The sequence below is a fragment of the Eleutherodactylus coqui genome, chromosome 2 (genome assembly GCF_035609145.1).
Source record: "Eleutherodactylus coqui strain aEleCoq1 chromosome 2, aEleCoq1.hap1, whole genome shotgun sequence".
NCBI lineage: Eukaryota > Metazoa > Chordata > Amphibia > Anura > Eleutherodactylidae > Eleutherodactylus > Eleutherodactylus coqui.
The window spans coordinates 161,259,885-161,276,929 of NC_089838.1; positions in this window are offsets into that span (position 1 = coordinate 161,259,885).

The window sequence follows — 17,045 nt, forward strand, 5'->3', positions numbered from 1 at the left end:
CCAACAAATCACATGCATTGTAACTTTCTTCTCGACTTTGCCTGCTCCTTCAGCACTTTCTCCCTACCTAACTGCCAATATAACCTTCAATAGACACTCTCCTGACGCCCTCTTGATCACTTACTGTACTTTTCAACATTTCACTTACGGATACTTTCTTAAACAAATAATGTGTACATACCTAACTTTCTCTGACTGTCTCTCTCTCTCTTCCTCCCTGTACTTTCTAGCAAACCTTGATCTTCCAAGGCACCTCTCGGTCCTAAAGACCTCCCCCCAGACACCATTTTTGTAATCTACCGTGCGGGTCGATGTCACACATTTTCATAAGTTTTCTTACATTCTACAAATTCATACACACGGCGGCAGCCCTTGAGGGGCTCTATCTTCTTTAATAAGATCTTACGCATATTACAACAACAACAATAATAATAATAACACGCTCCATAGAGTGCATCCTTCTGACCCGAATTGTCAGCCCCTTATATATGGCAAAACAACCGAAGGCATCTTCTTCCATGGAGCCAGTCCCAAAGAGTGCATCCCTCTCAGCTAAACCATCAACAACTAAACTAAACTAAAACGGAGGGTTCCTTCGTCTATGGGACCTGTCTCACAAAATGCATCCCTCTCAGCTAAACCATTAACGACTAAATAAACTCAAACGGAGGGTTCCTTCGTCTGTGAGACCAAATGAAAAGTAAGAGAAAAAAAAAAAAAATTCTGCAGATACAACAAACAACCTTCACTATCGTTAAAACACTACGGACTTCAAAGTACAAATAAACTACAGACTAGTTTCCGGGTGACCGATTGGTGCGCATATCACGGTCAGTGGTCCATGACGGCAAACCCGGAGCCCACAGGAGTTACCATGTAGAACTCTTAACCCAACCCGTCCGGTCACAAACCACAGATAGTCAGTCCCGCTGCAAGACTCTCAGCGTAAAACACAACATAAATATATGCCGGTCTTACCTGGAGTTCTGAGTTGATCAGGCTCGGTTTGCAGCAGGACGGCTTTTCCGCGGCGTGGATCCGGGTGGAATGCGTTGTAAGCTCCGGTTTTGTCGCCCCACGTTGGGCGCCATTTGTCAGGGTAATATTTCTTACGTACAGCACCAATCAGGCCCACCCCACTTGCCCCGCTGCCGGCGGTAAGAAGAGACACCACACGGAGGTCTGGTATAGTTTCTCACACGGGACATGGCTCTTCTTTATTACCGATTACATGAGATCTTATACCCTGTCTCATCACCAGCAAGGGGTGATGGGCTCATAACCATATATGGGAAGTCCGGATTTCCGGCCTGAGACAGTGAAAACAGTCGTTATCTTGCTACGGCGCCTCTGGCTTATGTACAGAAAATCACGTATTCAATTAAAGGAGATGTCCCGAGGCAGCAAGTGGGTCTATACACTTCTGTATGGCCATAATAATGCACTTTGTAATGTACATTGTGCATTAATTATGAGCCATACAGAAGTTATAAAAAGTTTTATACTTACCTGCTCCGTTGCTGGCGTCCTCGTCTCCATGGTGCCGACTAATTTTCGCCCTCCGATGGCCAAATTAGCCGCGCTTGCGCAGTCCGGGTCTTCTCCTCTTCTCTATGGGGCTCCGTGTAGCTCCGTGTAGCTCCGCCCCGTCACGTGCCGATTCCAGCCAATCAGGAGGCTGGAATCGGCAATGGACCGCACAGAAGCCCTGCGGTCCATGAAGACAGAGGATCCCGGCGGCCATCTTCAGCAGGTGAGTATGAAGACGCCGGACCGCCGGGATTCAGGTAAGCGCTGTGCGGGTGGTTTTTTTAACCCCTGCATCGGGGTTGTCTCGCGCCGAACGGGGGGGGGGTTTAAAAAAAAAAAAACCCGTTTCGGCGCGGGACATCTCCTTTAACTCCAGTGCAAAGAATCACCCACTCAATTCTAAGAAAACGGCCAAGCATGCATTCTCCATATATGGGAAGTCCGGATTTCCGGCCTAAGGGCGCCCACCCACTGGCGTTTGCGATTTTCGTGCGTGAAAAACGCAGCTTTTTCGGCGCGTTTTTGCCGCGTTTTCCGTGCGTTTTTCGCGGTGTTTTTTGCGGCGTTTTCGCGGCTTTTTCGCGCCTTTTCCATTAATTTCCATTGACATTTATGGGTGCATTAGGAGAAAAATAAGGACACATATGCAACTGACAGTTCCTATGTTAAAAAATCGCAACGCACCGCAAAAAAAAAACGCCAGTGGACAGGAGTACATTCAATTCTAATTGCTCTTGAGAAAAAACGCAAAACGCAAAGAAAAAAAAATCGCCAGTGGGTGGGCGCCCTAAGACAGTGAAAATTATGTACATAGTGGAACATCTTGATATCTTGCTTCTGGGAAAACGGCCAAGTACATGCGTCCTTCGTCCGATTCTTCATTGCTGTACATTTTAAGATACATTTTGTTCAAGACACATTTTGTCTTCGCCTGGCAAGGCCTCTTGGCATATCTGATGTAAGGCGACATAAGTTTTTTCTCATTTGGACTTGAATAGAACTTGCATATAGGTATAAAAGTATAAAGAACATATGGCAATATATATATATATATATATATATATATATATATATATATATCCTCACACATCCAGTCTTTGGAGTGATGAAAGCAACCGTTACTGATTTAAAGAGACATTCACAGCTGTACTAGCATTTCGTGTCTGCTTTATGCCCACGATTACTGAGGGTGTGAGCCAAGGCCAAGGTGTTACGGCACTCTGACTCCCGAGCGCCAGGTGGGGTGCCCTGAACTTCCCGCACCCCACTGTCCCTGCCTACTTGCCTCGGCCCTGGCTAATCCCAGGCGGACAACTGGACGGCGGTCCCTGCGCTGGCTAGGGACCTGGCGAATGACAAAAGAAAATAACTGATGGGGGGACAGAGTGCCGACAGAGAGGCAGATGGAAAAGACCAACAGAACAAACAAGGCTACAGGCAGGCTGAAGGAAACTGACTGGCAAACTAGGGCTGGCTGAGGGTAGCTACAGACAGACTAGCTAGTAGCAGACAGAACCAGAACAGACTGAGTAAAAGGCACACTAGAAAGAGACTGACTAGCAACTAGTACTGACTGACTGACACAGGCAGAACTGACTAGTGGCTAACAGAACCAATAACTGGCAGTGAGGTCAAGTCACTGCCAGCCTTATAACTGCAAGGCTCCACCCATGGGTGGAGCCTTGCAGTTATAAGGCTGGCAGTGACTTGAGCTCACTGCCAGTTATTGGTTCTGTTAGCCACTAGTTAGCCCGTCCACAGCGAGTCTCAGCAGCTCCTAGTTTGCTATTCAGCTTCCTCCAGCCTGTCTTTGCTCAGCCTTTGTTCTGTTGGTCTGTTCCACCTGCCTCTTCTCTCGGCACTCTGTCTCCCGTTAGTTAGTTCCATCTAGGTAGTCGCCAGGTCCCTAGCCAGAGCAGGGACTGCCGCCCAGTTATCCGCCTGGGGTTAGCCAGGGCCGAGGCAAATAGGCAGGGACAGTGGGGTGCGGGAAGATCAGGGCACCCCACCTGGCGCTCAGGGGGGGCAGAGTGCCGTAACATAATAACTAGCCATTTAAACAGTTTTTTTTCCCATGGCGGCGATCAGCGCCCTCGCAAACCAGCTGCAAGACCTGGTGCCGGTGATCCGAGATTTATCAGCTCGCATGGTGGCCCAGGAGCAGTGGGCGTTGTCGCAGGGGCGGGACGTCTCAACCAGTCCTGAACGCAAGTGCCCTCTTCCCAAGGTGTTCTCTGGGGAGAGGAACAAGTTTTTTGTTTTTCAACAGGCGTGTTGCGTGTTTTTTCGGATGCGTCCCGGTTCTTACGGCTTGGAGGCCCAGAGGGTCGGCTTCTAATGTCCCTGCTGCGGGGCTTTTTCCTCTCTGCAGTCGGTGGACTCCTTTTTTCAGGAACTCGGGGGTATCTTCGATGAACCGGACCGAGTGGGGTTGGCGGTTTCGCGGCTGCTGGCGCTGCATCAGGGGTCGCTTTGTGTGGAGGATTATTGCTCCAATTTCAGACTCCATGCGGGTGATACTGCATGGAACGATAGCGCCCTGAAAGACGTTTTTCTGCAAGGCCTCTCGGACGCGGTTAAAGAACTGTTGATCTCCCATCCCGTTCCCGGGTCCTTAAAGGAGGCTATGGAGCTAGTGGTGAAGGCAGATAGGAGGCTCAGGGCTGGGAAGCAAGATAAACCGGCCCATAGAGTCAGGGAGGTCGTTTGTCCTGTTCCCTCCTCTTCCGTACCAGTCTCTGTTCCCGAGCCTATGGAACTGGACCCGCTGGACCCCAAGGAGCGACGCCGGATTAGTTTATTGCATCATCTCTGCCTCTACTGCGGGAAAGCTGGACATCAGGTGATAACCTGCCCCCTGAGGCCTCAGCGCTCACAGTCTGAACCGGCGGAAGAGCTCCAAGTCCTAGGCGATTGCAGGGAGGATCGCCTAGGACTACAGGTACGTCCTAAACTTCTGGTACCGTGCCAGGTTAGATTACAGAACTTCTCCTGCCCAGGGCAGGCGTTTATTGATTCCGGAGCAACCGCTAACCTGATAGGCATGCGTTTCGTTAGACCCCTGATGGCTGAATTTGTGGTGCTAAAGACGCCAATTCGTTTTGCTAGCATTGATGCTACCCCTCTTACTATGGGCTTGGTACGATGGAGGACCCCAGTGTTACAGTTCACGGTGGGGAGTTCCCACTCGGAAGAACTATCATTCCTGCTGATGGAGAAAATGTCGGTAGATATGGTACTAGGGATGCCGTGGTTGGCGCTGCACAACCCCCAATTCGATTGGGCCACTGGGGAGCTGACCCAGTGGGGACCATCCTGCCATAGGCATCTTGCTCCCCTTCCTCTCTACTCAGTTGATACCACGCTCAGTCCCCGTGGTCTGACTTCCCTTCCTACCCCGTCTGCCTGTCCTGCTGCTGATGTCGCCACCGATGTGCTGCAGGGAGGATGGGAGGAAGTGCAAAAGAGTCTGTCTGTATCTGAGCCATACAGGGTGGGACAGAAGGTGTACAGGTCCTCTAGAAATCGCAAAAGGAGGGTTCGCAGGGTGTTCTATAAGTCGTTATCGAAACCTTTTGTCCCTTCTGCCATGTTTGGGCACTCTCTTTTCTTCCTGTTTAATTTTGTCCCTGGGTTCCACGAGCTCGTCTATACTGTGGGTGCACAAAGGCTTCCCCATTGCATTGTTCAGCTATCTGACACATACAAAGAATGAATTGGGCAAAAATGTGGGCTGAGGTGGAGGTCCTTGGCGGGGTGAAACTCTGCCATGTTTGGGCACTCTGATTTCTTTATGTAATTCTTTCCTTGGGTTCCAGGGGCTCACCTATACTGTGGGTGCACAAAGACTTCCCATTGCGGTGTTTTACCTGTCTGGCACAAATACACTGACTGACTAGGGCAGAAATGTGGGCCGAGGCCCTTGGCGGGGTAAAACTCTGCCATGTTTGGGCACTCTGTTTTCCGCATGTGTAATACCATCTTTTAGTTGCTTGGGCTCGCCTATGCTGTGGGTGCACGAAGACTTCCCATGGCGGCGTTTTACCTGTCTTGCACAAATACACTGACTAGGGCAGAAATGTGGGCCTAGGCCGAAGTCCTTTGCGGGGTGAAACACTCATTTTGGGCACTCTAATTTCTTCCTGTGTTATATCATCTTTGTGCACCGACAGCATAGGCAAGCCCAAGGAACTCAAAGACTTCCCATTGCGGTGTTCAGTTATCTGACACCTACACAGAATGAATTGTGTGGGAACACATGGATTTCCTATTGCTATGTAACTCGCGGCACCTTGGGTCACACAAGGTGGAGGCTGGGACCGAGCCTGAACCTGGGCCCGATCACGTGCTTCCCACGCAGAGTATTGCTGCATTTTGGAGATGTGTAGAAGTCCTGGCACCTGAGTCCCCTTTATGCCCACGTTTGCGGCTCCTGACAATTTTGTGACGGAGGAGGCACGGGATTGGAATGATGATCATACGTCAATTTATCATCAATTCTCAACAGCATTGCGGGCTATCGCCCACACTTTCGAGGAGGGTCGCTGCCTAGCCCAGCCAACCCTCTGCAGTGTGTGCCTCCAGTTCCTCCATATCCAGTACGCACTTATAAATAGACAAGAGGGTGGTGTGGCTATGAAGCGAGCGTGTGGCATGAGGCCAGCTGAACACTGCGCAAGGAAAATTTTGTGTGCACTGTGAACGTATGGAGGGTTGGACAGCAATGTCAGCATGTAACCCAGGAAAAGAGCCAGCGGTGTCACCCGCAGGCAGTGATTGTTCTTGGTTGCAGGTAGTATGGTGCTTAGCTAAGATGTGCCAGCGCGTGTGCCTTGCTAATGAGGGTTTGTCCGAAGTAAATTGTTAGGGGGGTGACCGCCAGGCTCTTGCCCCCATTGTGGCTTAATAGTGGGACCTGGGAGCCTCAGATGCAGCCATGCATGCTGCCCCTGCCCTTCCCTATCCGTTTCTGTGGTGTTTCCATGACTTTCTGATGTTTTCTGGTGTTTGACAAGTTGTCAACTATGCGGAGCATCGGTCCCATACAAAAATGCTCGAGTCCCCCTTTGACTTCAATGGGGTTCGTTATTCGAAACGAGCTCTCGAGCATTACGAAAAGTTTGACTCCAGTACTGAGCACCTGAGCATTTTAGTGCTCGCTCATCTCTATTCCAGTGTCTAATTTGGGTTTAGACCGTATGCCAAATCCCCCTGTGTGTGTCCTGTCGATGCACACTTTCTAACAAGACTGTACACAGTTTACTTTTTTTTGGGTGGGGCTTAAAGCGTGAACAATATGCCCCTGTGTGCCTCCTGTCGATGCATACTATCTAACATACTGTACGCAGTTTTCAGTGTCTAATTTGGGCTTAAACCGTATGCCAAATCCCCCTGTGTGTGTCCTGTCGATGCACACTATCTATCAAGACTGTACGCAGTTTACAGGGTTTTTTTGGGGGGGGGGCTTAAAGCGTACGCAATATACCCCTGTGTGCGTCCTGTGGATGCGCACTATCTAACAAGACTGTACGCAGTTTACAGGGGGTTTTTTTTGGGGGGGGGGGGGCTTAAAGCATACGCCAAATCCCCCTGTGTGTGTCCTGTCGATGCACACTAGCTAACAAGACTGTACTCAGTTTACTTTTTTGGGGGGAGGGCTTAAAGCATATGCAGTATACCCCTGTGTGTGTCCTGTCGATGCATACTATCTAACAAGACTGTTCGCAGTTTCCAGTGTCTAATTTGGGCTTAAACCATACGCCAAATCCCCCTGTGTGTGTCCTGTCCATGCACACTATCTAACAAGACTGTACGCAGTTTACAGTTTTTTGGGGGGAGCTTAAAGTGTATGCAATATACCCCTGTGTGCGTCCTGTGGATGCACACTATCTAACAAGACAGTACGCAGTTTCCAGTGTCTAATTTGGGCTTAAAGCATACGCCATATCCCCCCCCCCCCCCCCCCCCGTGTGTGTGTCCTGTCAATGCACACTATCTAACAAAACTGTTCGCAGTTAACTTTTTTTTTTGGGGGGGGGGGTGGCTTAAAGCGTACGCAATATACCCCTGTCTGCGTCCTGTCGATGCATACTATCTAATAAGACTGTACGCAGTTTCCAGTGTCTAATTTGGGCTTAAACCATACTCCAAATCCCCCTGTGTGTGTCCTGTCGATGCACACTATCTAACAAGACTGTACACAGTCTACATTTTTGGGGGGGAGCTTAAAGCATACGCAATGTACCCCTGTGTGCATCCTGTTGATGCAAACTATCTAACAAGACTGTACACAGTCTACATTTTTTGGGGGGGAGCTTAAAGCATACGCAATGTACCCCTGTGCGCATCCTGTCGATGGAAACTATCTAACAAGACTGTACACATTTTACACTGTCTATTTTTGGCTTAAAGCATATGTAAAATACCCTTAGTGTGTATCCTCCCGATCCGCACTATATAACAAGACTGTACACATTTTACACTGTCTATTTTTGGCTTAACATGTATGTAAAATACTCTTAGTGTGTGTCCTCTCGATCCGCACTATATAACAAGACTGTAAACATTTTTGGCTTAAAGCATACGCAAAATACCTTGCAGTTTGTGTAGCATTTTGACCTTGTTCATCATACAACATGATCAACACTAGGGGTAAGGGTCAAAGAAGAGGACATGGACGTGAACGTGGGCGTCCGAATGAGGGTGTGGCCAGAGGCCAAGGTCCTGGGGGGGGGGGGGTGAAACAGTGCCTGGTTTGGCCACTCTAATTTCTTCATATTACACCTGAATCCCATTAAGAAAGTATGAGCTTTCGCTCAAAAAATCTTTCAGGTTTTTACCTGCACTCTTGGTAAACAAATCTTTCAAGGGTGCACCTATACTCTTGGTAAACAAATACTTTTAGGGGTTTACCTATACCCTTGGTAAACAAATCTTTCAGGGTTTCACCTGCACTTTTGGTAAACAAATCATTCATGGGTTCACCTGCACTCTGGGTAAAAAAATCTTTTGTTTTAGAATGGATTGTTGAATTGTGGAGATGTGCAGAAGTACTGGCATCTGAGTCCCCTTTATGGCCACATTTGTGGCTCATGAAATTTTATGACGGAGGTGGCATGGGATTGGAATTATGATCATATGTTAATTTATCAGCAATTCTCATCAGCATTGTGGGCTATCACCCACAATTTCAAAGAGGGTCGCTGCCAGGCCCTGCCAACCCTCTGCAGTGTGTGTCTCTTGTTCCTCCTCATCCGATACGCACTTATAAATAGACATGAGGGTGGTGTGGCTATCAAGCGAGCGTTTGGCATTAGGACAGCTGGACGCTGCGCCGAGCAAAATTTCAGTATGCTGTGGATGCAGGCTCGTGCCTGCATCCTGGGAGGATTGGACAGCAATGCCAGCATGTAACACAGGAGAAGGGGCACTGGTGTCACCTGCACGCGGTGATTGGCCTTCGTTGCACCTGGTGTGGTGCTTAGTTAAGATGTGCCAGTGCGTGTGCCTTGCTGATTATGGTCTGGCCCAACTAAATTGTTAGGGGGGTGACCACCAGGCTCTTGCCCACAATTTGGCTTACTAGTGCGACCTGGGAGCCTCAGATGCATCCATGCATGCTGCCCCTGCTGTTTCCTATCCATTTTTGTGGTGTTTCCATCACTTTCTGATGCTTTCAGGAGAATCACGCACCCTCCCCTATGCAGAGCATCGGTCACCTTGAAAAATGCTCGATACTCCTATTGACTTCAATGGGGTTCATAACTCGAAATGAGCTCTCGAGCATTATGAAAAGCTCAACTCGAGTAATGAGCACCCAAGCATTTTGGTGCTCGCTCATCTCTATTCCAAACATATACAGACCTATAATATATTTATGTTAAGATTATGAAGGCATTTAGCTTTAGTGCAAAAATTATGTTTGTCTTAATAGACGGGAAATGCCTTAATTGGTGAATTCTGAGTGTTAAGGATCATTTTCTTTTTCTAAAAAGATAATTCTCCATTACTTTTATAGCTAAAACTATAATGAGGTTGCTGACTGCTTTCTTCTTCATTTGTCTTTTTTCTCCAATTGTGAAAGGGTCAGCACATGTGATAACCCAGATGCCCCTCCATTCTATCAAAGACCCAATATGTCATGTGAGAACTGTCCTTCCAGCTTTCGCATTACCTTGGCAAGCATCCAGGGCAGCTGTTCTGCCATTGTTGGATGTGCCCTTTGGCATTGCAGTTTTGTCTTCAGAAAGCTAAACGTAATTCCCTTCAAATTGTATGTGTTAAGCAGATGAATATTAAGTTTGATTTTTTTTTTACAGGCAGCTAAATCCAGTGTGATATGCAAAATTATTATATTTTCCAATTGCAGTATAGATATCAGTAAATTAATTAATTTGTGGGGTACAATGAGTCCAAATTGAAAAATAACTTAACCATTTACAATGTGCAGATTTGTATGTTTGCTGTTTACTTATTTACAGGAAGTTGCTCTCAGTGTTTTTTTTTTCTGTACATTTTTTTTGTAGATAGCTGAAAGTACATTAACCTTTAATAATGGATAGGGTAAAAACCTAGCTAGTCTCATAATATTCATCGTAGTTACTTTTTATGTTCTTACAAAATTATAAAGTATTTAAGAGCTTGGGTAAGAATATTGTTGAGTTTCCATATACTTCCTTTGTTATGACTTCATTATTTCCTGAATGTAAACTTAACTTCAAACTGAATTATACTTTAATAAATGTGGAATAAATCAGGAAAGAAAGAAATATGTTTTTAGAGTCGTCACTCTGTTAGCATTGACGGTATCATATGTACACCTGCTCAAACAACAGTTTAGTTTCAATACATCTAAACTGGAAAATGGAGCAGCCTTGAAAATAATTTTCATTAAAAATACCCAACTATTTTTTTGTCTACAGCTCTTATTTAGGCTAATGTGTCTCCGTGTGTCTCCAGAATCCTAGAGACAAACTTCTTGCTAACCTCATTCGCTAGGTTAGCAGGACATTTTGGGACACACGCAGGCCTAGACTGATAATCTACCCTACCAGGCAGCTTCCCGAGTGGCTGCTCCTCTAGGTCATACAGTGGGATGCCCCTGATAATTCTATAATTAACTTTTTAAATGCAGCTCCTTTACATGCTTCCTTCTCCTTCTGCATTCTGTGCTGTGCTGTGCTCTGTGTCTGACTGTGTAATAGGGTGCTGGCCCCTACTGCCACTTGCTCACCCTGGGAGTTCTTCCTTGCTGGTCATGGACGTTGGAGAAAAGTATGGTCTATTACTCAGACCACTCTTCATCTGGGGAGCAAAACATAAATGCGGTGATCATAAAATGTTTCTGCCAGTCACGACATGTGGCTTAGCGGGTTGACAAGGGGTGTGGCTTAACAGCCGGGGGCATGGCTCAAATGTGCTATATCTCACTACTGATAACCTCAAATATCTGTGCCCTACCTGCAGAAGGAAGCACCTAAGCATAATAATGAGTTTTGAGGGTCTTTTACATGAACTGATAATCATTGGGATTCCAACGATTCAGCGAGAATCTGAATGATTATTGCTCATTGTAAATACATACCCTGATTGAATGTTGAACAAGAATTTGTTGGCTTCTTGTTCTTTGTTCAGTTTCTGCATGCAGACAACTGAATAATGTATTGGCCTGTGTAAACAGGCAATTGTTTACTTTTGAACAGCTGCCTGCTTACTGTGAATGGAGGTGGGTGGGCTGAAATGAACCTCTGTTCACTAGCGATGATCATTCCTTTGTAAAAGCACAGGAGCGATTATCACTGCTTTAATCTGTTGGGGATCTATGACCAACAGGTCGTGCCATGTAAAATCAATCTACATGTTTTTTTTAAAATTTATTTATTTATTTTTTTTTTAATCAGGTTTATTGGATTTTTGGTTTTTAATCATTGTACAGGTAGTTGAAGAAAACGCGAATAATGGGTTATATTAACATAGGAAAGAGAAAACGTAATTAAGCATACAATTTGCGTATTCTTATGCGTCAATACAAACTAAAAGGCTCTTAGTTTGTGTACTAAAAGTTCTTCCTCCTCCTCCATGGCCGAGATACTGGTGGATGAAGGGGAGGGGGTCTCCATGGAGAAACAGGGCTTAGCCCAAACTTAGGTCCTTTACTCTCCAGAAGAACCTTGACAGGACGGGTGATATCGTAGTAAGAATGTTAATTGGGAGGGGGTGGGGGGCGGTAGGGGAGGGAAGAGGATGGGGAGGGGGGGGGGGTCGCCGGGTAGCAGGATATTAGCGCTGAGTCTCCACTGGGATATCGCTAGCTGTCACTCTCTCTCTTACCACGGGTCCGGGGGTCCTCTGCGTCAGTGCAACTTCCCTCATGCGTCCGGCTTGCAGCGTCCGAGGCCTGATGCGCTCCCCCTATCTCAAGAGATGTCGATGAGTGCTTTTTGGCCTGCCGCTCCCAGGGCTGTGCCCCCTCTCAGGCCTGTTGCCTCGAAGAGGTTTAGGGCTGCTGGTTACCTCTTCTCAGCTCCCTCCAGGGGTGCCATGTGAGAATGAAGTCCTCCTGTGTGTTCCTAGACCAGCTTGTTAGCTCCTCTAAGTCACAAATTAAATCTACCTTGTCTCTCCATTGATTTAAGGAGGGGGGGGATTGCTGCAACCAGTGGAGCGGGATTAATGCTTTTGCGGCGTCTAGCAGGTGGGCCAACAGTTTGTGTTTGTAGGGGTGGAAGTTTGAAGAGGGTCTCCACAGGAAGATCATGTCCGGGGTGATTTTGAAGTTAGGGGAAAGTGTTCTCAGGTCGCTTTCCACTCCTCCCCAGAAGGGTACTATTTTTGGGCACTCCCACCAAATGTGGAGATAAGATCCAACTTCGCTGTTGCATCTCCAACATGTATTATTGGGTGCTAAATTGTAGTCTTTTAACCACTGGGGAGTTTTGTACCACCTAGTTAGAAGCTTATAGTGGCTCTCCTGCATTAGAACACAAGGGGATAGGCCGTAGGCTGTTTTCAGAATGAGTTGGGCTTCTTTTGTAGAGAGGGAAATCTTTAGTTCTTTTTCCCAGGAGCTTATGAAGCTGGGTTTAGATATTCGGGGTGGGGCTATGTAGTTCTTGCGTATATAAGAGATTTTTTGTTTTGCTCCATTCACTTCTGTTGTTTTTTCAAAGACAGTTTTTGGTCTAATTGATCTGAATTTAGCTAGAAACTCGCTTGTTATTTTTTTAATATGTGACGCCTGGAGGAAGGAGAGTTTGATATTTGGTGTTAGCAATGTAATGATGTCCTCGATGGGTTTATCAGCCAGCAGCTGAATGTCCTTGATTTTGACTCCTTTAAATTGCTTCCAAATGCTTATTGAGCCGGGGTCAGGTTCCTTTCCAAGAAGTCTGCCCAGACTTCTGATTGGTGTTAATGGAGAAGGATCTGGAGCTAGCTCGCCTTTGAATTTGTCCCATGTTTCACAGGGTCCCCTTATGAGCGGGTCAAAGTTTTTTGCCCTATACTGGGACTTCTTGGGGAACCACAGGTCCTCCACCAAGGGCTCCCCATAAGATGCAGACGCTATTTCCTGCAGCAAGGGATCCCTGGTAGGGTGTGTTAACTCCAACCAGTAATTGATCTGTACGGAGTGGTAGTAGTCTTGGAAGTTCGGTAAGTCTATGCCTCCTTCCGTTCTCCTCCTAGTCAGCAGATTATATGCTAGTCTGGGTTTTTTTTGTTTCCAGACGAAGTTCGTGCATAAAGAACGCAGAGTTTTGAAGAACGAGATCGGGAGGTGTAATGGGATCATCCGCATTTTGTAGAGCGCCACCGGAAGGATGTACGCTTTTAATATATTCTTTCTCCCGAACCACGAGAGGGAAGGGAGGTCGCAGTCTCTCAGTAAGCTTTTGAGTTGGCCAATTAGGGGCTGGAAGTTGCGGGAGTAAAGGTCTCTTGTTCTCTTGGTCAGTTTGACCCCCAGGTAATCTACTTCTGATTCCGACCATTTAAAGAGTGAGCTGGATCTCAGCGGGGGGCACTGTGATTCCGGGATTGAGATGTTTAAGATTATGGATTTGGCAAAATTCACTTTGAAGTTTGACAAAAAGCCATAGTCACGCAGTAACGAAGTTAGTCTGGGTATGCTCCTCTCTGGTTTGGTGACCACAAACATCACATCGTCTGCAAATGCAGCCGCATGCAGTGTGCTCGAGTTTATACGTAGGCCTTCTATATTTGGGTCCTGTCTAACCCACTGCAAAAGGGGTTCCATCGTGAGGATAAAGAGCGTAGGGGACAGCGGGCATCCCTGACGTGTCCCGTTCCGAATCTCGAATGTGGGAGATAGTGTTTCGTTAATTTTTAGTCTGGCGTGTGGTGCCGCGTATAGGGATAGAATGGCCGAAATAAATGTTGGGGGGAATTTAAAACGTAATAGTACTCTTTCCATGAAGGTCCAGCTCACTCTATCAAAGGCCTTCTCTGCGTCTGTGCTGACGAAGGCCATTGGTATTTTCCGGCTACAGGCGTAATTAGTGGCATGAAGCAGTCTTAGGCAATTTTCTTTACCCTCCCTGCCCTTCACGAAGCCAGTTTGTTCTGGGTCTATCAGATTTGGGATGAACTCCCCTATTCTTCTGGCCAGTAATTTGGCCCAGATCTTGACGTCTAGGTTGATGAGCGATATTGGCCTAAAGCTACTACATTGTTCGGGGTCTTTGCCCTCTTTCTGGATAAGAGTGATATGCGCCTCTTGCGCCTGTCTGGTTAGGTGCGCCCCGTTCAACAGGGCATTAAAGGTCTCTGTTAGCCGGGGCACCAGTTGCGACTTGAAAATTTTGTAGTAATTTAAAGATAGGCCATCGGGGCCTGGGCTTTTCCCTTGCGGGATGGAGTCAATGACTTCCTCTACTTCCCTGCTCGTGATCGGGGACAAGAGTGTGCTAGCATCTGTCTCACTGAGATTTTGTAGTTCCAGGGACCTCAGGAATGCGTCTATCCTTTCCGGGGAGCTCTGGCTAGAGGAAAGGGGCTCTGATTCCTCCAGATTGTACAGCTGGGAGTAGTATTGGGTAAATTCTTTTGCTATGTCGCTGGTGGTGGATACTTTGGCTCCCTTTCTTGTTTTTATTGAGAGGATTGCGTTACGAGTTTTAGTTTTCTTCAGCATTGCTGTTGTTATTTTACTCCCTCGGTTCCCGTGGGCGTAGAAGGCCTGCTTAAGGTACATGTGTTTTTTGTTGAATTTTTCAGTTAGGCGCGAGCGAAGCTGGTATCTCAAAGAGGTTAATTCTTCAAGTTTGCTTTTAGACTGGGAGAGCTTTGCGACGCCTTCTAACTTTGCGATCTGTGTTAACAGATTGTCTATTTCTTTTTGTTTTTGTCGCTTAACCCTTGTGCCCAGCGCTATAAGCAAGCCTCTTACATAGGCCTTATGGGCCTCCCACACCGTCGGGACCGCGACACTTCCTTCCATGTTATTCTTGAAGTATTCTTCAAGCGAGTCTCCTAGCTTGGTTTTTTCCTCTATTGAGGCTAGAAGTGAGTCGTTCAGTCTCCATCTCCACTCCCCCGGGGTCACCTGTTGTATATGGACATCAATATATACCGGGGCATGGTCAGAAACCGTGACCGGGCCAATGTGTGCTTTTTTCAGGTGAGGTACCAGGCTGGTGGAGACAAAGAGGTAATCTAACCTCTGGTAGGTGGAGTATATTGTTGAGAAGTGGGAGAAATCCTTGTCCGCTGGATGAAGGTATCTCCAAGTGTCTAGAACTCCCAGGTCTTGTAGTGACCGATGTAGCTTTTTGAGTTTAGACTGGGGGGTCTGCGAACGCCCTGTTGAGGAGTCTATTAGTGGATTTAAGGTGACATTTAGATCTCCTCCTAGTATTATATGTCCTTCCGCAAATTGTTTAATGATCCCCAGCTGTTTGATCAGCCAGGGTACTTGCTCCGTATTGGGCGCGTATAGGTTTGCGATGGTTATTTTAGTATTTTCTATTGTGCCTTTAATGACTATGACCCTTCCCTCATCTGTGTATTTGGTGTCTAACTTGAAGGGGATTGATTTATGCAGGAGAATGGCTACCCCTTTGGATGCCGAGCTTGGGTGGTTATTGTGAAAATGTTGCTGGAGGCCCAGCCCCGGGAGCGGGAAGTGTCTGTCTTTTTTAAAATGTGTCTCCTGTAGAAGGAGAATCTTAGGTTTATTTTTTTTTAAGAGTTAAGCTATGTTGTGTCTCTTACCTGGAGAGTTCAGACCCCGGACGTTGAAGGACGCGAAGCGCACCGACGCCATATTTCTGCAGAATATTCGCGTGTAAGTTTCGCCTGCTGGAAAATCGAGAGAACAGAGAGAGTGAGAGCACTACAGCGCCAAGACCAGTCCTTGGTTTCCAGATGCTGGTGCGTATAGATTGAGGGTAAAGGGGGAGGTAAGTGGGGAAGGATGTTAGGTAGGTAAGGTAAGGGGGGAGATGTGTTAGGGTACCGTATATGTACCAAGTGAGTCCCCGAGGGATCTCAGGGGTCTCAGTATTGAAACCAGGGGTTAATGCGGCGGGATCTTAGGCGATTCTTTGTGTCGCTCCAGTAGCAGTGTAGTGAGATATTTGTTAGTAACAATCACGGGTGGGGCCTGCTCGGGTATAGAGCCGGCTCCATCGCGTTAAAGAGAGTAGCAGGGGGGGTGGAGAGTGTTAAGAAAAGAGATTAAACGATAGAATGTCTCCATAGTTTGAGTCAACATGTGTCAAACCGTAAAGTAACCGAACTTCAGGTATTGTGGGTGGTAGTCCTCTGTGGTTCCGAGGTCGTCCAGACTTTTCGCCCGGAAGGGCGGATAAGTCCTCTTCCTCATGTGTCTTCGTGGGGTGTGCCATCCTTACTTTTCTTTTTCTTGCCCCTCGGGGATTTGGAGTTCCCCGTAGGGAGGTCCGTTCCCGGGTGGACCAGCATGGGGAAGGACGGGAGGTCCGGTAGAGGCAGCCAGTTTGGTACTTCAATTGGTTCTATTTCTAGAATCTGCCAACTTCTCTGGAGGTCGTCTGGCGTGCGGATGTTAACTCTACGTCCTCTGAGGTTAATTCCCAGACCGAAGGGGAACAACCACGAGTATTTAATGTCTCTTGCCCTTAGTGCTTCGAGTAAAGGCCTCAGCATACGGCGTTTAGCCAACGTAGTTGGTGCTAGGTCTTGGTAGAAATGTATTGTTGCCCCCTCGTAGAGCAAGTCTTTGGTATTTCTTGACGCTTCCAAGATTGCTTGCGCGTCAGGGAAGGTCAGGAGCTTGCAGATTGTGTCTCTAGGCGGGTCCGTTCCGGCTGGTGGGGGTCTCAGGGACCTATGGATCCTCTCAATTGAAATTCGTGAGGCCCTCTCGTGGCCGAGGAGTAATGCAAATATTTCCATGGCAACCTTTGGAAGTGCTTCTACGGCCCATGATTCAGGCAGACCTTTTATTCTTATGTTATTTCGCCTGTTTCGATTTTCCAGGTCTTCTTGCATAGTTAGGGCCTGATTTAGGTAGT